This window comes from Pinus tabuliformis, chromosome 5_2, assembly GCF_031772625.1.
Source record: "Pinus tabuliformis cultivar Carrire ecotype Pingquan chromosome 5_2, CPIR1, whole genome shotgun sequence".
Taxonomy (NCBI): Eukaryota; Viridiplantae; Streptophyta; class Pinopsida; order Pinales; family Pinaceae; genus Pinus; species Pinus tabuliformis.
The window spans coordinates 971737227-971760086 of NC_142306.1; positions in this window are offsets into that span (position 1 = coordinate 971737227).

Below are 22860 nucleotides of genomic sequence, written 5' to 3' on the forward strand. Positions count from 1 at the left end.
TGTAGATATGTATACCACTTCTGATGGTGATCATTTTTCAACTTCCCTTGTGTCTATATAAATTGAAGAGCTCGGTGATTGGTGTGGATGGCCGTCTCCTTCCCTATAATGTAATGCTTCCATTTCTAGCAAGCTTTTATAATGAAATACATATTTTTATCATAGGTGGGGTACTTTTGAATTGTATGGGAAAGTGTCTCACTATGATAGGCCACTTGATGCCTATGTTGGGTGAGGACTGCACCAATAGCATAGTCGAAGGTGTCTGTTTCAATTTCAAATGGTTGCTATCGGTCTAGAAGTGTGAGTATTGGTACAAAGAAAAGGTGATGCTTCAAATCAATGAACACCTTCTGTTGGAACTCAGACAAGGAAAAATTTTCTTCTACCTCGCCCTTATTAATCTGACTCAAGGGCGAAGTGATATGGGAGAACCCCAACGTGAACCTCCGATAAAAATTTGCAAGGCCCAAAAAGATGTGAGGCTCTCTTAGAGTGGTAGGGGCTTACCAATCATGAATGACTTGGATCTTAGTCAGATCCACATGCACACAATGCTCATCTATGATGTAACCCAAATATTGGACCTGGCTCATACCAAAGGTGCATTTCTCCAAGTTGTTACACAGTTTGTGTTGTTGAAGGGTTTGAAGGACCTACCAAATGTGTTGCAAATGTTCTTCATAACTCTTGTTGAAGATGAGGATTTTGTCTCGATAAAAAACCATTAATGAGTTGGTGAAGGGTTGCCAGATGTCATCCATTAGGATCACAAAAGTAGCAGGGACATTTGTCAACCTGAAGGGCATAACCAACCATTCAAAAAGGCCTTCCTTACATTTGAAGGTGGTATTCTATACATCTGTGGGTTCTATTGGAACCTAGTGATAGCAAGACTTCATATCGATCTTGCTAAAATACTTGGCCCTCTTGAGTTGGTCTAGAAGGTCATCAATCCTTAGGGTTGGATAATTGTTCTTGACAATGATGTTGTTTAGTGCTCGATAATCAATGTAAAGCCTCTTGGTCCCATCTTTCTTATTTACAAGTACAATCGGGCTCCCACAAGGCGAGGAACCTGGTCAGATGTGCCCTTTTTGTAGAAATTCTTGGATTTTCCACTTGATTTCTTCATTTTCTAGAATGGAGCGGAAATATATTTTCTCGTTTGGTAGAGGTCCTCCGGGATTCATTTCGATCGAATGCTTGACCTGATAGTGCAAGGGTACCCCTATGGGTGAGGAGAAGATGTCCCTGTATTCTTCGATGGATGTATCCACCTGCTTCTACTGCATGGAGGAACCATTCCCGGGGGCCATGTATGTGTCTATGATCTTCCCCTTACTTTAAGATTGAATTAGAAAGAAAACAAGTTTCCCAATCTGGGAGATGATCTTACTACATTGCTCAACAGAGAACAAAGAGATGGTGGTAGGTAGGGATACCTCCGATATCATGTATAACTTATTAATCAAAGAAATAATAATAAATTGAGGTCTAGACTCATATACAACATGTTGCTTCCACAATTATGGTTTTCCTAATATCACATAACAAACTTCAAAAGGAGAAACATCACACAATACCTCATCCGTTAAGGGCTTGATGTTGTAGGGAAGGAGACATTGCTGGCTAACGTGGAGATCTCATCCTTGGCAAATCCACCTGATGGTGTATGTTTTCAGATGTGTTGTAGTCAGTAGGTCGAAACACTTCATGACCTCTACTAAAATGAGGTTCTTTTGGCTCCTGCTATCGAAAATGAACTATAACAGAGAACCCTTCACCCACATCTTTGAGTGGAATATGCATTCCCCCTCCTCTAGATCTTCAGGCTTAGTCTTCTGGATTTTGGTGGTGGCCACGATGGCACTGGGCTCCACATCAATGATATTCTTTCCTTTTTAATTTCCCTTGTCAGGTTCTGATTCTAAGTTGGAACATGTGTCTAATTCAGAAGCCTTTAGCTCGGCTACTAGTTACTGCTTGGCCTGACACTCACTTGTGATGTGAGTGGAGCTCTTATGGAACTTACACCACTTTCCCATGTCCTTCTTTTTCTTCTTTGTGTTGTTATTTTCTTGTGGCTTTGGTAGGTTATCCTGGGTTGCCCCACCTTGGCTCTGTCCTTTGCTCTCCGGTTCAGGGGCACCTTTTCCTTGGTCAAAATTTGCAGATCCAAAGTCTTACTTTTTTTGTTTAAACTTCTGCTCAATGTTGATAGCATATTGATACGCCGTGCCAAACGAGGAGATGTCCAGGAACTCCATCTCACCTTAGATGTACCTGTGTGGACAGTCATTGTACTTGAGTACCAAATTCCGCTCAGAATCCTTGATACCCAACTTCGTGTGAATGGTATGAAAAACATTGTTAAACTCTGGCATGTCTTGGTCCCTTCCCTACCATAGCGTGGTCCACTTTGTGTATTTATCCTCATAGCTCCCATCAGGGTAGTACCACTCCTTGATGGCATGCCAAAACGAATTCCAAGTGGGTTGGACTAAAAATAGTGATGGTGTACTTTCGTCCTTCTTCTCACAGTCGATTTCCCACCAATCTCTTATGTGGGGAGAAACTTTGAGAAGTGCAAAAGTAACCTTTTCCCGGTTAGAAAAATCATGAATAGAAAAATATCCTTCTAGCATATTTAACCATTTATCTATGGTGTCCACATCTATCTTACCTTCAAATATGTGGATGTCAAATTTAACTTGTACCTTAAATGGCGTGGCGCTTCTAGAGTAGCCACAGGAAGGAGATGCGTCCCCTCTAGGTAGCTACTGAAGAATCTAGGCAAAGTTGTCCATCATCACATTCCTCTGTTGCTCAAGGGCTTCTTAGAGAAATATTTTGAAAGAATCTCCTGCCCCCTCATCTTTCTTCCCTTCCGCCATGGGAGGCCATTGGGATTTCCGAGGTTGGTCTTGCAAAGGTTCAACCAATTCACGCCTTAACTCCTTATGTCTTGACCTCGTCGGGGACATGCAAAGAAAAACAAAGAAAAAATAGATCACTCTGATACCACTGATCCAAAATTAAACAGGAATGCAAAAAATTACATATATAACCATAAATATAGAGATGCAATAGAAATAACACTTCATTTCATTAATATCAAATACTTAAATATGCTTACAAATGGAATGGAAATAAGACTATCCCGAGCGATGGTATCTTATCTATGAGAAGAGATGTGGTGGCTACATGCCTCTGAACTGTGTTACAATGAGCCTTGAAGGCCTATTTATTATTGGGAAATAGTGAAAAACCTTAAACATCCGAAAACCTAACCCTAGGAGATGGAGCACAAAAACTATGGGCCCCGTTTGGGTAAATTGGTGCATCAACTTCCTGGGGTCGTACCTTTGGCATAAAATCTCTATTTTGCATGCCAATACCTCATTAGAAATATCTATCCAAGGACTACAAATTTTGAGTGGTCAACATCAATCAAAGTCCCATGTTGGCCCCATTTTTCCCAAAAATACGTCATTTAGGGCGTCAAAACGACTCTGGAAGTTCAGGACCCAAAAAACTGCCATAAATACTAAATTGTGATACAATTAAGGAAATTGAAAAACTGAAAGAGATAGTGCTCGGGGTCCAAGTGGAATAGGTAGGTAGACACAAAAATTCACCTGGATCAATACTCCCCCCTTAGGAAGTAATGGTCCCCATTGCATTGAGTGCCTCCATGAGATGGAGAAACTTTTACTAATCTTGGTCCCCAGTGAACTACTTGCCTTGGTGAAGAAGTTGGCCAACTGTGACAACTCGATATGGTTGGATCTTCTATTGGCGAGTGTTCTTGATCTATGTGTCCATAATCCAATCAGTTGTGGCATGTTCCATGCAGTCTGGGTTTAACTCTATTGGTGTGCGCTGTTGTGCAATGTATGATGTGTCTAGTAATGGTGGCAAGTATGGTCGAAGGCAGTCCACATTGAACATTAGGTGCAGGCCAAGGAATGGGGGAATGCTGAGTTCAAAATAATTATTTCCCATAGCCTTGGTAATGGTGTAAGGACCACATCAGAGTGGTATGAGATTCCAATGGTCTCTGGTAAGGCATTCTTTCTGCAAATGTAACCAAACTTTGTCTCTCACTTGAAACTTGTGTGGCACTCGATGTTGATCGTGTTGTTGCTTGTACTTGGCATTTGACTTCTCCAAGAGGTTGTGAACCTGCTGGAGGATGTCTTGGATACATTCAACAAATCTAGTCGCTTTATTAGCCTCAGAAAATACATGTGTGGATTCTGCCTATGTAGTTGAATGAGGCATGGTAACATCAATCAAACACAATGGTTGAAATCCTACACCCACTTGAAAGGGACTGCGACCAGTCGAGCTCTGTTATAACTGTGTTGTACATAGGGAAGATTCTCATCCCAGGTTCATGGATTCTTGTATTTGTACATGTGGAGTATGTGCACTATCATCCTATTGATGACAAATGTGAAAAAATAACAATTCATTTCATTAATAGCAAATACTGAAATATGCTTACAAACAAAATGGAAATAAGACTATGGGCTATGTGCTATGGAGATGGAGTGCCAAAACTATGGGCTATGTTTGGGTAAATTGGTACATCAACTTCCTGGGTTGTAACCTTGGCATACGATCTCTGTTTGACATTCACAATACCTCGTTAGAAATATATGTCCAAGGAATACAACTTTTGAGTGGCCAACATTGGCCAAAGACTTGAAAAACTTCCAAAAATAGTAAATTGTTATACAATTAAGGAAACTAAAAATATGAAAGAGACAATGGTGGGGATCCAAGTGGAAAAGGCTTATGGTCACCAAAATCCACCTGGATTAGGTAACCAACCTGTTGTGGAGGTAAATCCCCTCTGCGGACAGAGACGATCCCTACTAGCCCAGACCGAGTCTAGCAACAATCAAACAATGCTATCACGCAAGTTCCTAATTGCAAATTAAAGGTGGATGATGATAACCTACTTGGATTCCAACGCTAATATTCATAGAAGAGACGTCGCTCTCATTCCTTTGCTTCGGCCGGTCATGATCCCCACGATCTCCGTGATGGGATACCTGCACATGCAAAGAACAACACAAATACAAGCATAAAATCCAATAGATGCAATTATATATCATTCAGAAAAGATATAACTCAACATCAATCATTACAAAGGACAATGAGAGTGGAACCATAATGACAGTCATCTATTATTGATAAACAACAAAGAAGAATACAACCATAGTTCTAACGTCAAATCCTCCTTTGGCTGGGTGATCAGCTACACAAGTCTTGCAAAGCTTGTTGGGATGGGAAACAAGCCTCTCTCTCCTTGGTGACAAGACTCTTCTCACTTAGATTTGGCCTTATGGATGCAAAGAAGGCTCTTGCAACTTCAATCTCTTGAACTTCTGGAATTCTTACAATCCCTAGCACTAGCACTATGCTGGAACTAGCTTGCTCAAGGCAAAAGAACAAGCTTTTATAGATAGAGGGGAAGGATATAGGATCAACCACAATTTCCATGGGATTGGCTTTATCACTTAGAAGCTTCCATGAAAGGTGGCAAACCACTTCCCTTCTACAGAGATTCGAAGCCAAACCATCCTATCTCAACATGGATTCAGTTGGTGAATGGGTTAAGGAGAACCTTTGGAAGTTCGTCCGTTAAAAACTTTACCCAACTGGGTTGGCGTGAGTGCGACTCTGAGATAGAGTTCCAACTGGCGCGCCCTCTTTAGAGGATTTCCCCCATTGGCATGGGAAGTACACTGCGGACCCGCGCTAATGCAAAAGGGGCTGTTTTTATGGGTATACTGCAGGAGATGTCTTCAGGGCATATGAAGCTCACACTTAGAGGAATATAATGCAAGTGGTTTTAGGTCATGCCACTTCTCACAGGTCCTAGAATGAGTCCTCCAGTGTGCGGGAGAGGGGTAACAGGGACGGTGACAAACGGTGACAAATTACTGTGTAATAGATGCCCCCTAAAGCATGAGGCCCGAGTGAGAGAGAGGGGTGAAATGCTTTTACAAGAACATGCGTAACTGAAAACACTGCCACTGGAGAACCTGCGTAAAGAAGTACAACTGATATCTCAAGTACATGATATATGTGGTATGGGCGCAGCCATCCATAACAAAGCACACAAGAATCTAGGTCCAAGGTATGGGCACAGCCATCCAGTGAGGATCGATAAATAGACTCAGGCATGGTTGCAGCCATCCAATGAATTAGTCATGTAATGATCATAATAAGCCACAAATCGCAGCCTGGATTCCAAAAAACAAAATCTAGGGTCTTGCGCTCCATCTCGACCCGAACAAAGTACAAGTTTAGGCATTCGAATACATGAGTTGGAGTCGAACATGCATGAACATCGTCTGATTACCAGCCAATAGTGAAAAATGTTAACAGACGCGAGAGGTACCACCAATAATGACAATGGTCCTCAAGGTACTATAGGTACAATCTACGGTGTGTGAATCAATGAGCTGGCGTTGAACACCCGCAGAATCATTCGATCGGAGGCCAATGATGAAAACCTCACGTCGAACACGAAGAACCTGCCATTGAGGCATGCAGGCTCCAAGGCACCGGAAGGGAGTCTCTAGATCAGCTTCCTGGATAATGAGCTGAAGTCGACAGGAAGTGACCTTGATCAAAGGTGGGCCATAGTGTTTCCCACATCATTGACACAAGACAGAGGAAGAATGTTGTGGTGAATCAGAATTATGTGAGGTATCAGAGAGAGGTTGTAATACTGCAGAGGTCAACTTCTCTTGAACATATCGGCGGCACGACAGTGGACTTGGCAGTATTTGACATCAAATGATCAAGGGTCATGGTGGCAAGGCAATGAGAAAATGAGAGGTCAAACAGGATCACCCAAAACCCACGGAAGCAAGTGAAAAGCGAGATGAGATGTCCCCACCTAGACATGAAAGCAGACAAGTGCCATGTTCAAGAGCGACATACTACCGACACAACAATAATTATGGGTCCATTTTCCCCACCATTTCTGGCGAGTACCCCAGTTATTTTTAACAAGCTTGATGGGGATAGCATATGCTTGTGAGGCATCATTCCGACGGGATCCGATGTCATCAGGTTTTAATGAGCCTGACAAAGCAAGAACTCGGCGTCTTTTCATGTTTAGAGAGTTTGAAAAGACAGCAGAAAAGTGAACTCCAGGGGGGTCCTTTTTCATAGAGTTGTATCTCGCGAGCCCGAAAAAGTATAAAACAATGCTCGAAAGAACCGCCCGACCATTACGATCGAGGATTACTTTTCATGTTTAGTGACTTCGACCTGGAAAAGTAGAAAAACGATCGATATCACGTCGTTTCGTAACCATTAACGAGCCTGAAACGACAAAGACCCGACAATCTTTGTTTTTTACACGGTCGGAAAAGGGTTTAAAGACGACCGCCTCTCATTCACATTTAACGAGTCGAGAGGAATAACTTGGCAATCTTTTCATGTTTATACGGTCAGAAAAGAGCTAAAAGCAAACCGCATTTTGTTCCATTTTACGAGTTAAAAGGGAAAACTCGGCAATATTTTCATATTTTACGAGTCAGAAAAAAGCTTAAAGGTGACTCATCCTAGAGGAACAGGTGGTATAAAGGGTAGCAATTGGTTCCGACAATGGTGGAACTGCTCAAAACATGTAATGGTCAAGAGGCTGGCTAATAAAACCACTCATCGCTGTGATTCCTCAGGAAAGGAAAGACAACCAAGTGAGAGCATATGATCGGCCAAAGAGATGGTGGCGAGGGAATGAAACAACCAAGGCTCATCTGACAAAATTTAGCAGATAAACGACAATCACAAAATCGGGTATGGGTTCATTTTTACACAAGCTTTAACCATAGAGAACTTTGCTTGGATTCGGTTTCATGTTTACACAAGCTTGAAACGAAAAACTATGCTTGTTATAAGTTCGCATGCCCCCAGCATAATGACGCAAATCAAGGTACATCCCCCCCCAAGCTTTATTGCATTCAACGAGGTGGATGGAATGAAGGTTCACGAGATCTTAAGTGAAAGACGCGATTGGAAAGGGGGAATTGTTTCATTTTTTAACGAGCTTGACACAAGATCAAGAACTATGCTCGGGACTCTTTGTTTCATTTTTTAACGAGCTTGACACAAGAAAAGGAACTGTGCTCCGGACTCTTTGTTTCATTTTTTAACGAGCTTGACACAAGACAAAGAACTGTGCTCCGACACCTAGTTTCATCGTTTAAGGAGCTTGACACAGGGAAACGAACTATGCTCCACAACCCTTGTTTCATTTTTTAACGAGCTTGATACACGATCAGGAACTATTCTTGAAAATAAAGGAACGGGCATGCCCCCCAGCATGGTGTCTCAATTCGAGGTACATGCCCCCCAAGCTTCAGTCCAGTGAAAATGGAGTGAAGGTTGACATGACTGTTATTGCACTCGAATTGCACGAGCTCTTGTTTCATTATTTTAACGAGGTTGACACAGGTAAAAGGACTATCCTCGTAACACTTTGTTTCTTTTTTTAACGAGGTCGTTACAAGATCAAAACTATCCTCATGACACAAGCTTGAACCAAGAAGGACTCTGCTTGTTGGAAAAGCGCATGCCCCCAGTGCAATGGCGCAGGATGAGGTACATGCCCCCCAAGCTTCATTGCATTCAACAAAGTGGACGGAATGAAGCTTTACGAGATCTTAATTGAAAGACGCAATTGGAAAGGGGGAATTGTTTCATTTTTTAACGAGCTTGACACAAGATCAAGAACTATGCTCAGACCAAACCTAGTTTCATTTTTTAAGGAGCTTGACACCGGAAAGGAACTATGCTCCACCCGAACTTCATCATAATGAATAGAAAGTCGGGGCTTCCAAGATTACCACTCCCGGTGGAAGGGAAACATCTTGGAAGTCAGGGCCCAATGCCCCCAGGACACTATGCACGATGGCGGCATCACTGGATCCAGGCATGGGATAGGTGGCCACGTAGTTTATCTGTGGTGGGGTAGATGCAACTAGTGGATGAAAACTAGGAGGGGACAACAACGGCGCAGGAGGCATCGGGGGACTAACGAATGACACTTGATCAATAGTCACAATTCTTCCATCGTGCGGAAAGCAAACCACACGGAAAAGTGAAGAAACGAGGGCCCCCATGGCGTAAACATAGTCACGACCAAGGAGAAGACTAAAGTCTAAAACACCTTGGGTAACCAAGACGTCTATATAGACAGTTTTGCCTCCCAAAGTAATAGGGAACTTTGGGAGAACTCCTAGAGATGGACAGGCTCCTCCGTCGAAGGCCAACAGATTCTGAGTGACTGGCCCAAGCTGCGGGGAACCTAAAGCTTGCTAAGTAGTGTACGACATAAGACTGACAAAAGCCCCTTCATGCAAAACAGTGCCAGGTACTGCCTTAGCACAGGCATGTACTATGATCTGGAAAGGCATATGGGATGGAAGGCGACTGGCGATCAGGCGATTCCAATCAAAGGAAGCGACCAGACTACTTGGTGGGGGAATCATATGATTGCCCCCATGTGCTAAAGGAACCGAAGGATAACCTTCGGGAGCAGCTGGGTTAGGAGAGTCATTTCGGGACTCAGGAGAATCTGAAGAGACGAGAAGAATATGGGCGTGATTCTCTTTTGAAACAGAGTGAGCGAGCGGCGGACTCGAGTCGACACTCTTTCCGACCAATGGTTGGTCTGGAACAGGCTGGGGACAACCGGGTTCGGGAAGAGGGGCCTGGACAAGAGAAGAATTTGAAGCAATCTCTTTGTCAGCAGGGGGACAATCTGCAGCTGCAGAGAGACGTCGATATCCAACGGGTAGTTGGGGTGAAGGAGCTGTAAGACTTGCCAAAACACCGGAGGCTTTATCCATGAGCGGACAAAGGTGAAGGGGATGATTGCCTTCACAAAGTCTACAGGGGATTCGAATCTTCCCTTTTCCCTTACCATTCCCAACTGATAAGGTAGCATCGCTGTGAGCTTCAGAGGACGATGAGGGGTGGGCCGGATCGCGAGACCATACTTCTAGTACCCTGGGAATGCCAGGACAATCGCGAAGAAGATGGTCCTCCTTGCATAATCGACAAGTAAACTTGACCTTCCGCGGAGGAGCGGAAGGGGGCCCGACTTCAGGTGTACTCGAGGGATAGCTGTACTTGTAACCTCTCCCTTACGAGCCTTCTTCTTCTTCGTCTTCTTCTTCTTCTTCTTAGCCACCTGGTTACTCAAATCTAGACTTTCACCAAGTGAAGTAGAAGATGAGGACGTAGAAGTGGGTGTAGAAGTGGAGAGATCCACCTTAGAATCAACATGATGTTGTTCAGGTGGATGGACGGATTGACTAGATGGTGAAATAGCAGGGACCAAAGAGGTTGAGAACAACCAAACCGACAACCCAATAGTTAACCCTGGGAGGGACAACGTCGCCATATAAGGAGCACCAACATTTCCAAAAGGAGCGAAATGACCAGGGTTCCCGTCAGAGGGGATCCCTGGGTTGGTGAACCCTGGGAAAGTTGCCATTGAGAACGAAAAGAAGCCTACTCAACCTAACGCAAACAAGATCTAACCAGGTAAATGTGAATCACGACTAAAAAAATTTTAAGACGCAAGGACACAACTTGACCTTTTCATGTTTTAAGAGTCGAGAAAAGGACAAAAAGATGACTCTAGTCTCCTTCGAATGTTTAGTGAGCCCGAAGTGACAAATGCTTAGATGATCCTTTTCGTTCAAGGAGTCTGAAAAGGATCAAAAGTGACTACTTTGGAGAACTAGGCAAAAAGGTTTACCAAACAAATCTGTAAAACTGCATATACACCTTGGCAGTCATATGAAAACCAACGACTTCCCGTACGGCAGTCAATCTTCCCGAATGTTGTGTTCGGTGCGTTATGGCTTGTAAGGTGGCAGACACGGCTTCCTGTGGATAAAGGATGATAACCTAGTGGGGTCTCCCCATATACTCGACGGTACGTGGGAGCTCAATTCCGTTCTAGACCACTTGTTGCGTCACGGAAGGAGGAATCACCCAACCTTAAGTGAAACAAAAGTGACTAGGTTTAACGACGCCGGAGCATGTATCTAGCCTAGACATCTAAACAGTGAGCGTTATGTTCCAATGTGTTTTTAAGTTCATTCAGTTCATTTTACGATTGATCTTGAATTAGGTTTCAGTTTTCAGGTCCTACCATATGTAATCTCTCACAATTCCCTAAATGCAAGCTATATGCCAAAAAGTATCATTTCGTTCAATGAACACTAACTACGAGAGAGTTGAGAACTTTTCAATCAAACAAAATGACCATAAACAATCAAGAACCACTCTAATGCAGCTAATGGCAATAAACGAAACTTTTCTTTAAAGTCACTAATCAATGAAAAGCTCTAATTTCCATTAACTAATTCAAAGCAAAAGAGATTGTTTGTTTTCTTTTCAATGGCAAAGTGCACTAAACAAATTTTGAGAGATAATAACGACGAGTAAAAGAGACAAACTTCACTCAATGAGAACACAATCAAGTCCCCGAAATACCAAGGCAGTCCTTCAAAACGAAGAAAAACACCAAGACCTCTATGAGCTATGTGATCTAAACCCAAACGAAGCCAAGTGAAATCCAAGCGGAAAAGAAGCAAATCGCTTGAATAACACAATAAAAAGTTTAACAATCACTGAACAAGTGCAAGAGAGTAACCAAAAAGTTGAATGGACCAACAGAAGACCAAAACTCCTAAGGAAGGCTCGATGCACAAAGCCACTAGATGCCCTAGGGCTAAAATGTGAAATCGGTGGAAAATGGCAAACACCCAAAGTATGCAAATGTAATCTATGCACACTTTTCATTCATATCCTGAAAATGAGAATTCTAATTATGCAAGTGTGATCTATGCAAGAGAATTCTCAAACACGCGATGATTCTAATGTAATCTAAGAACCAATCAAGTGCAAATCAAGAAAAACGGGTGTGAGTTCCAAAGATCATAAACTAAAAACACTCAAAGGCGATTAACACTCATACACAATTTAGCCCCCCCCCCCCCCGGCGAATGAGGGGGAAATTTTTTTGCAAAAACAAAAGCAAAAAGATGCAAAATTGTGAAAAGACTGAGACAAACCTTCAAGTAATGATCAAAGGAAATCAAATTAATAATTTGCCAAAAAAACTCAAAACCAGTCAAACAAGACTCTGACACACTCAAGTGATTGAAAAAGGTGTAGCTAGACACAAAACCCAAGCTTGGAAGGCTGCAAACAAGCAAATTGGAAAAGTTCACAGGCCAGGCGCGACTGTCAGGTGGAAAACTAGCGCCAATTGAGGATTGGCGTGGGCTATACACTGGCAAGTGGCGCCAATTGGCGCGACTGTCATGCAAAAAAGAGTGCCAATCAAGTTTGCTAGCTTAAAAATAAAAACAAGCAGTCCAAGGCTTGGTCGACAGTATCCAGACAGACAAGGCAGCAAGAGACAACAGAGCATCCAACCCAGAAAGCTATCTAAGCAATCAAAACAAGAGAAACCAAAGAGACAAGACAAACTCCAAGTTGTTTAGTTCGTAAACCAAACCGCAGATTGACTGAAGTGGCGTTGATCTACTTCGCTAATGCAAAGCAATAGTGTTTCGAAGGCTATCTGGTCGTACTTCAGGCTCCATCTAAAGTTTACAAATCGAACAACAAGCTAACTCCCCAGTGGAGTCGGCAAATTGTTGTGGAGGTAAATCCCCTCTGCGGACAGAGACGATCCCTACTAGCCCAGACCGGGTCTAACAACAATCAAACAATGCTATCACGCAAGTTCCTAATTGCAAATTAAAGGTGGATGATGAGAACCTACTTGGATTCCAACGCTAATATTTGTAGAAGAGACGTCACTCTCGTTCCTTTGCTTCGGCCGGTCACGATACCCACGATCTCCGTGATGGGATACCTGCACATGCAAAGAACAACAAAAATACAAGCATAAAATCCAATAGATGCAATTATATATCAGTCAGAAAAGATATAACTCAAGAATATTCTCCCATAGATTTGGCCTTGTGGATGCAAAGAAGGCTCTTGCAACTTCAATCTCTTGAACTTCTGGAATTCTTACTATCCATAGCACTAGCACTATGCTGGAACTAGCTTGCTCAAGGCAAAAGAACAAGCTTTTATAGATAGAGGGGAAGGAGATAGGATCAACCACAATTTCCATGGGATTGGCTTTATCACTTAGAAGCTTCCATGAAAGGTGGCAAACCACTTCCCTTCTACGGAGATTCGAAGCCAAACCATCCTATCTCAACATGGATTCAGTTGGTGAATGGGTTAAGGAGAACCTTCGGAAGTTCGTCCGTTAAAAACTTTACCCAACTGGGTTGGCGCAAGTGCAACTCTGAGACAGAGCGCCAACTGGCGCACCCTCTTTAGAGGATTTCCCCCATTGGCGCGGGAAGTACACTGCAGACCCGCGCTAATGCAAAAAGCATTGTTTTTATGGGTATACTGCAGGAGATGTCTTCATGGCATATGAAGCTCACACTTAGAGGAATATAATGCAAGTGGTTTCAGGTCATGCCACTTCTCACAGGTCCTGGAATGAGTCCTCCAGCGTGCGGGAGAGGGGTAACAGGGACGGTGACAAACGGTGACAAATTATTGTGTAACACAACCCCTAGATCCCACTGAGTTTTTAGACCATTAAACCCCCAGATGCTCCCTTGATATGGAAAAGCATGCGTCCAAGAGGCTTTAGAATCTCCCACATCATGGGTATGCATGCATTTGGGGAATTTTCTACCCAGTGTTGTGCCTACGTCTCATGGATTTGATCCATTTTTTAGGCCCACAGCCTAGGTCACTCCCTATAACTAAATGACACTTTCAAAACTGAAAGATAACAATAGAATAATGATACAAATACAATTAATTGAACAAGGACAATACGGGACCCCTACTATCCATGACAATAATTTCGTCAAACATGTCACAGATGTGTAATCTACAAGTTTAAACTACATATCTAAGCATCAGGGTCTCATACTCATCTGAGACTCGCTAAGAAGCATTGATGCCTCAACACATTAGTTGTAGTTTCATCCATTATGCCATTGACACATTCTTCATTCATTTACATTAAAAACATGATGAGAGCCATACATAGCCACTGTCATAATACATGTAAATAACCAACATAATAACAACAGAAATACTAAGGAAACAACAACCATATAATACACATATAAACCAATACGATACTCATGAAATAACAAGTAGAAATAACCTCATATTAATGATGCAAAGGCCAACTAGTTGTGTGACTTCCACAAACCACTCGATCGTAGACATGGTTGAGCCAATTCTCTCTTCAACCAGTCACCCTCATTCCATATTCCAAGCATGAATATGGGATCTCATAAAAAATATCAATCGAAACCATTTAGGGCTTCCAGATGAAAACCACCTCAACCCATCAAACAATGATTCCACCTCACGGTCAGGCATCACAAAAGCATCATCAAATTGGTCTCTACCCATGCCTTCCTGGGCTCCAGAGCATTTTTCCCAACTAAGGCTTCTAGGACTAGTAAGTCAACCCACGTTTTCCACCGAGTTTCCAGAGTGTTTGTCCAAATAGGGCCTCTAGGCTATTAAATCAACCCACCAAGGTCTTCCATAGCATTTGTCCAACCAAGGCTTCCAGGACTAGTGACTCAACCCATGTTGTTACAGGGCTTCTAGGAACTAGCAAGTAAACCCAAGCTAAAGGAAACATGAGAACCAACCAGAAAAACAAATAAATGAACCCACAACACCGTGGTCTCCAAGAAATGGAAAGGCTAGCAAAATCCACTTTCAATCCAAGAATTCCTCCATGCCAATGACAGATCATGACCAATAACCCACATGCATATGCCATGCATGTCAAAACTAGTGAGGAAAACATACACGCAGCTTGGTACCTGCAAGAAATGCCTATTGTAGTTGTTGATCCCAATATCCTCTTACAATCTCCTACTCTTCCTTTTCCTTCTTTCTCCAAAACTCCAAGTATGCCAAACTATCCAAGAGTGCTCCAAGAAAACTCTAAGTGTCTAAGAGTATGAGAGACTCGGAGAGAGAATAGAGAGAGAGCTCCAAAACTGAATAGAAAAAATTTTGTGAAATGATCCTCAGAAGCCTTTTTATTAAAGAGGTCTCTATTTTCTTAATTTTCCATCATTTCTTCATTTTCCTCCTCACATGTAACTTGTGACCTTTCACCCACCATTTCTCCTACTTTTCATTATTTTCATAAATAAATGTTGCTAGAATGCCATTTTTCCTTTCCAAAGCCTTTTCCATTGCCTTTGCCAATTTCCTTAGCGATTAATCAATCACCATTAATCCCCATCACTATGATGTTTCCCAACATTTAGCTTGGAATAAGTGTCCCATCAACTGTGGTGATCATTTTTCCTTTATTAACTTTTACATGGACTTTTCACCGAGGTTGTTACATTCATGCCCTTTACAATACCATCAGATCTCCTCACCTTAACAATCCTGTGAGGAAATAAATGTCCTCGACATCTATGGAGAATGACTCCAGAACAAAAATGAATTGTTGGGTATTCACGTCCCACCAATGAATGATTTCACAATGAAGAAAGGCTTGGTTTGTCATGCTGGGGACCATAAAAAATTTCAGTAATCCACAATCCTTCAGGGCATTTATTGTTGGTTGATGTCTCATATATTGAATGTCGTTTTTTCTATGGTTTCTCTCTCCCCACTCCACCATGGTTTCTCCTGAAATCACAAGCAAAACATATCAGTCATGGAGGTTCAATTTAGAGAGAAAACCATTGTAAAAACATGAAAATTCAAACTCGGGGAAAAATATAGAACAACATTAAAAATTTACACCCTGGTCGCTACCTTGGAACAGAGGAAACTTGGCCATAGTCACTTACATGCCATGACATGCAAGCAACTGGGTTATTTCAGTCAAAAGTCATCCTTTCCAAGTGTGCGACCAAGAACATTTTTTCACAAAAAATAAAAATTTTATCAAAAAAACCGATTGCGAGAGAAAGTCATGCTTTATTGTTTTGATAGAGTTAAAAAATCGACTTACCTAGATGAATATGCTCCTCTCTTGGCTCATCTTCCTCCTCCTTGCCCTAGCACATAAAATCTTGGAAGTTATCTCCTTCTCTTTTCTTCAAAACACAATGACCAAATGAGGAGGTACTGGTTGCTTTTATAATCTTTTTTAGCATCTTAGAGAATATTCCATTTTTAATTTTTGGGCTTTAGAGAGTTTTTTCTTTTTAATTATTTTTCTAGTTTACTCTTTGCAGGAGGATTGGTGAGTGATATTTTACTTCTCTTTCTTGAGGATCCCATTTCCAACAATGGGCCTGAGGTACGCTTCCTTTCCTAACATGTAGTGGTGGGTCATCATCGTCATTATTATTATATTTTGACCATCTGTTATAGACATTTTTGTGCCTTACAACTCCAAGCATGAAATTTCCATAAACCAAGGGCTCCTAAGTCCCTAAAAGTGTTGTTCTAACCCCTAAAGGAACAAGGTCAACAGATTACAGCTTCTCCCAGAAGTTCTCCACCAGAAACTGCTCAGAATTGGTCAAAACAGGGTCATTTCAGCTGCTCCACTGGCTAAGTGCGTTGCATTGCACCTAAATACACTGTGAGGGTGCGTTTCATTTCAAAACTCCCTTCTGTAGGGTGCGATGGGCGAGAAATGACAAATGGCAGTGTCATTCCGCGAGGTGGAGAGGAAATAGAAGCTTCCAGAATCTTCTCCTGTGACACTTGCCTCACTGAGTTCGACCAAAGATGAGTAAGAGGCCCTCAGTCTCCAAGTGGAAGCAAGAACTGACAGAGAGAAGACACTAATCAAATCATAAGTTGACTCATCCTCCTTACACATATCTATATATGGATCCCTCATCCCAAAGATCCAGGAGGCTGGAATTTTGCATATTGTAAGGAGTTGTTGTTGGTTTCTAGAGACATACATCAGATTGTTGGGTGATTTATGATTTTTTTGAGGTGAAGAGGGGCTTCTTTGCTGGGAGGTTGATGCTGGGTCAGAATCACTGGTTGTGACTCCTCCTGGATCTTTTCTTGCTTATCAATAAAAACTATTTGAGTTTTCCTCCATGCTTTTTGTATCATTGATGCTTGTTACATTTTGTGTGGTTAACTTAAATCTGATCCTAAGTTGTTTATGAATATAGATCTTTGTCTTTCTATAGTGCTCTTCTTCTATGATCTTACAGGTACTTTGTGAAGCTGGGCATGCAAGGGAGCAGATAGCTGGAGACTATCAAAGAAGAGAGGGATTGAATCAAAGGATTAGCGCAAGACACGGGTTGGTTCTTTCTATTCCCCTCTGTCTATAATTCATAAAGGAAATACAAAAGTAGTTTTTCTCTGTTTGTTTCTAAGGCAGCTGTCACACCTTAGTGGGATAGAGCAGTTCTAAATAGACACTTTTCCCTGTAACAAAATGGCGACTCCACTGGGGAATGTCTAATTAGTTTGTTTGTGTATCATTCTTTGTTGTTTGTTTCATAGACTTATAAGTAGCTCTCGAACTGCATTTGCCATAACAAATGCAAAGTAGATAACTGCTGCTTCAATCCATTCACTGGATCTGTTTATGATTTAAACAGCTGATGCTCAGACTATCTGATTGCCCTTGTGATAGCTCTTAGATCCTCCTTAGATCTACCCCTGATTGTTGCACTACTGATTGCTTTTTACTCGGCCAAAAACCAAGGACTGAACTGCAAACTGTGACCCAGAACCCGGACAGAGTCTCGTTTCTGGCCCAGCGCAGGTACTGTTCAGAGATCCTGAATTTCAGCGCACTTCCCGAAGGGGCAACCTGCACTGCATTTCAGATTCTCTGTGTTACAGGTGCACTGATCAGACTAGCTCTGTGCAGCTGTGGTTCCTGTGCTTCATTCTTTCCAGTTCTATCCCTGAATTTTGCTGCCTGTGATCAGTATATGCCTGTTTGAAGCCTCTTTTCCTTACTGTTATTCTGCCTCCTTTGTACAAAATAACTGTAGATGTTTTTATGTGTTTGTTGAGTCGTTTACAGTTTTCCATTGCAAAAGTAGAATAGTCGTACTGTCGTCCTTTGATTTGAATCTGTCGTAAGTGTCGATTTCGATCATAGGAGAAAGTTTAGTTGCTGTTGATGGTCGATTATGCTGTTACTATTGCTTTTGGTCTGAATTTGTGATTTTCTAGTGTCAAGAACAAGTGTTCATTTCAAAATCGTAAGGTGTCGTAATCATCTCTGTTTTTTGATTTCGAAAAAGAGCTTGTTTATATTTGTCGCTTGAAAAGAAATTCAGATTTGTACATCAACTTTCTTTTTAGCATCAATACTAAGAAAGTCGAAAAAAAAATACATGCATGTGCATTTGCATATAGACAGTCTGTTTGGCTTGATTTAGGAAAGTGCATTTACGGTGTGCTCTTTGCTCTTTGCGAAAAGATTGTGTCTTTCTTTTCCCTTAGTAGCTAGGATTTTCATTGCACAAAAGAGATAAAAGTTTGTTTATCATCTTTAGATTGCATTTTAGGAATTACATCTACATCTCGTGGTGAACCCGAAAGGCAAACTTCATAAACAAGATCAACTTAAAATAAATTCAATGAATCTAACAACACTTTGGAACTTAACGCACAACATTTAGAGGTCTAGGCTAGAGACGTATTCTGGCGTCGTAAAGCCTGGTAACTGTTGTCCTCACTGATGGTTGGGTGATTCCTCCACTTTGAGACGATAAGTGCCAGTACGGACTTGTGCTCCCACGTACCGTCAAGTATATTATGGGAGAACCCTATAGGCTTAAATCCTTTATCCTTAGGAAGTCGTGTCTGCCACCCTATCGATCGCAATGCACTGAACACAGCATTCAGGAAGATTGACTGCCGTACCTTAAAAAGTATTCTACAGTTTTGCGATTGGTTTGGTACTCCCTCTACCTAGATCTCCAAAGTATTCCCTTTCGTTCCTTTTGAGACTCCTTAACGGAAAAGGTCCATCTGAGCACTTGTCACTTCAGGCTCATTAAAAATCGAAGGCGACTAGAGTCATCTTTTGTTTTTTCTCGACTCTTAAAAAACTGAAAAACCAAGTTGTGTCAAAGCGTCTAAAAATTTATTTTAAACGGAATACTCATTACCCCTTTCCTACGTTGATCTTGGGTTGAGAAAATGGAGTCCACCAACCAAGGAATTCCCCTTGGAGGAAATCCTAGTCCCTTCTCCTCTTGGGGAGATGTTGGTGCAACCCATATGGCCACATTGTCGCTTCCAGGACTGACAATTGGTTTGCCTGTATGGCTCTTCTCAACCTCTGTCGTTCAGAATGCCACTATTCCTGAACAATCGAATCAGCAATTAGACGAGTCCAGAGTTACCCACCAACCTTCTACTTCCTCTAATTCTTCCTCTCCTCCTCCCTCTTCGCTTGATGGGGCTGGTAAAGCCAAAAGTCAAGTTCCTAAGGAGAAGAAGGAAAAGAAGAAGAAATAGAAGAAGAAGAAGGAGCTGAAAGCGAATGGGGGCAAACGAGTGTCGTCTAACGAAAATCCACACACTGCACCGACCAGGCCTAAATCGCCATGTGTCATTTGCAAAGGAGACCACTTTCACAGAGATTGTCCTTGCATCCCTCGGATCTTAAGGGACTGGTCTCCTCGTTTGCACAACCTGGTGTCGTCAACCTCTGATGATCATGTTGAAAACACACCGTCAACTAGTGAAAGTGAAGCCCGAGGACAAAAAGGAAAATATAGATTTCCTTGTAAACTGTGTGAAGGTGATCATGCCGTTCACCGTTGTCCCTTCTTAGATGAAGCTAAAAGAGTTTTGGATGATCGTTCGGTTTCACCGTTACGACTTCCCCCTGGATATAAAAAACTCTTGCCGAGTCTATCACTAGTTGAAAATCCGGCTGACCCGCTCAGGTGTTCAGCCGAAGCATCTGTCATTAAAGATGAACCATCTGAATCCATACCAAATGAAAGTCAAAAGGTCGAGGCGGCAGTTGACCCGGTCTTGCCTTCAGAGGTTCCATCTTCAGATGATACAATCACTGAAGAGAACAAGGATGACACCATCCAAATTCTTTTCATAAGCACAGACTCCAACGGACATGGGGACAATTTACCCGTTCCTTTACCGTAGGAAGGAAGTTCATCAGAGTCGTACCCGGCCGTCTATTCGGTCCCACCTCCAAGCAACCTAGTTGTCTCCTTTGACTGGAATCAACTAGGCAGACCCCGTTTACCAGCCAGTATACCATTCCGGATTATTGTTCAGATATATAGAATGGTTATGGTTGGTACCATCATAGATGAGGGGGCTTCTGTGAGTATCCTTTCCTCAACTGCTTGGAAAGCGCTTGGTTCGCCATCGCTTTTGCCTGAGATGAGAAATCTGACAGGCTTTGATAAAGGAACTAGTCGACCGTTAGGGATCCTTCCCGATGTGCCCATAACATTGAGAGGGAAAACAGTTCACATGAACGTAATGGTAGTTCAAGGACCCCTAGATTACAATCTACTCCTTGGACGAGACTATATTTATTGCATGGGAGCAATTGTCTCCTCACTCTTTAGAGTAATGTGTTTTCCGCACGAAGGAAGAGTGGTCAAGCTCGTGGACCAGCTTTCATTTCCCCAATCACACATATAAAATAGTCATATACCATCCCTGAATGGTCTTTTCACGCAAGAAATGTCTCAATCTCCAGCCTGTCCTCCCTATGAGCACGAGTGATTCGGAGGGACATGACTGAAACCCAGGGGGCATGCACCCTGGTCTGCTTCGGCAGGAAAACTTCGGGTATAGGGTAGGTTTCCGCGGGAGAATATGACTAGTCTGTACCCCCGTCCGTGATTGGAAGAGGGGTTATTCTAGAACAAGATTCTCTTTTCAAAGTTATGTGAGTTGGCGGGCATCGTCGCTCACCTTTGTTTGTTTCGATGGACATCGCCGAAGAAGGGTTTTGTTTGCGCTGTGAATAGAGCAATCTTCGGGTAACCTGTAAGAGGTAGGCCTCTCTCGGTAAAACAAATGTTTTAACGGAATAAAGAAGGGGTAATCTTGAAACTCTATTTTATACCTGGGGGCATGCAAACCTTTTGGAGTGCAAGCAAAGAGTGATCATTTATCTGTTTTTTGGATTGGTCGTTTCCTAACTTGCATAATAAAAAGGATGTGGGGCAAAACTCTAAAAATTGCCGTTTTTATATGGGACATTCTTATCACAAGACTGGATTAATCGAGCAATTTTAGGACATAGTTCAAGCTCGTTAAAAAATAAACATAAGACATGAGCAAATGTTTCCACCCGCGTTTAAGCTCATTAAAAAATGAACTATTCCTAGGTAAATAATCATCGTGAATGTAGTACTTCAGCCGTTAAAGCCTTGGTCGTGTTTGCACCATCACCTCCACTTTTCATTGGCCGATCATTCACCTCCATTTGATTGTTTACCCATTTTGAGGAACAGCTGCGAAGAGTGATCTCACTAGCCATCCTTGTGACACTGCCGTGATTGGAAAATTCCAAACCTTACCTGGAATCAACTGCTACCCGTTTTATCACTCGTTCCTCAAAAGACGAGTCTCCTTTAAGCTCTTTTCAACTGACTTGTAAAATATGAAAAGATTTTCGAGCCATTGGCCTCTCCAGCTCGTTAAAGGGATAGGAAGTGCTATCCCTCCTCTAGATTTTAATCTTTTTGGACCTGAGGGATTATTACACAAAAAGATCGAGCGCTTGTTTTGTTCGGCTCGTTAAAACTATCGAAAATTCATCCCTTCTGTATTGTTTTATACTTTTTCGGACTTAAGGGATTAGATGACGAAAAATGAATTTTGGAGTTACCTTTACGTTCCTTTTCAGATTCTCTAAAATTGAAAAGGACCGAATTATCTTTGTCGTTAAACTCGTTAAAAAGATTAATAGCGACAAACTTTTCTTTAGACGAGAACGAGTTTGACTATCGCTAGGCTCGTTAAAACATAGCGATGGGTTTGCCCGAAGGGCAAATTATAGAACAAGCATATGTTATCCTCCTCAAGCTTGACAAAAATAAAGAGGTACTGGTCAGCAATGACTGGGGAAAAATTGGGAAGAAAACTCAAAAAAACTTTGTTGGTAGCAAGTCGCTCTTGAACATGACACTTCCACTCTGTGTCCGAGTCGGGTTGGGTTGTTTCATTCACCGGTCACATCACCATGGTCACGCCATACCATCCACATTTGGGGTTAATGCTACCAATCCATCACATCAATGTCGCCGATATGTTCAAGAGAAGTCATCCAGAGAAGTCACTTGTGTCTCACCCACTACCCTACATTATATTCCATTCTTTCATGACCGCCACCCTGAACCTTGTATCACCAGATCGTTTTCACCTCCATCAAAATCATTTGCTCCATTCCGTGTCATTGATGTGGGATTCATTAAGGCCCTCCTGTGATGGATCACTTCTTGTCGACATCAGCTCATTATCCAAGAAGTTGATCTAGGGACACCCCATTCAGTACTTTGAAGCTTGCATGCCTCAATGGCAAGTTTCTCACTTCGGGCGATAGGTTTACATTAATGGCCTTCGACCGAAAGATTTTGCGTGGTGTTCGATGCCAAGTCCTTTATTCACACCACGTGAATTGTACTGCAGTACCTTGAGGATCATTATCATTATCGGTGATTCCTCTCACGCTTGTTAATAGTTTACATCATTGACTGGTAATCAAGTGATGTCTTTCCATGTTCGACTTCAAGACATTTCTCACATGGATCGACTTGTACTTCG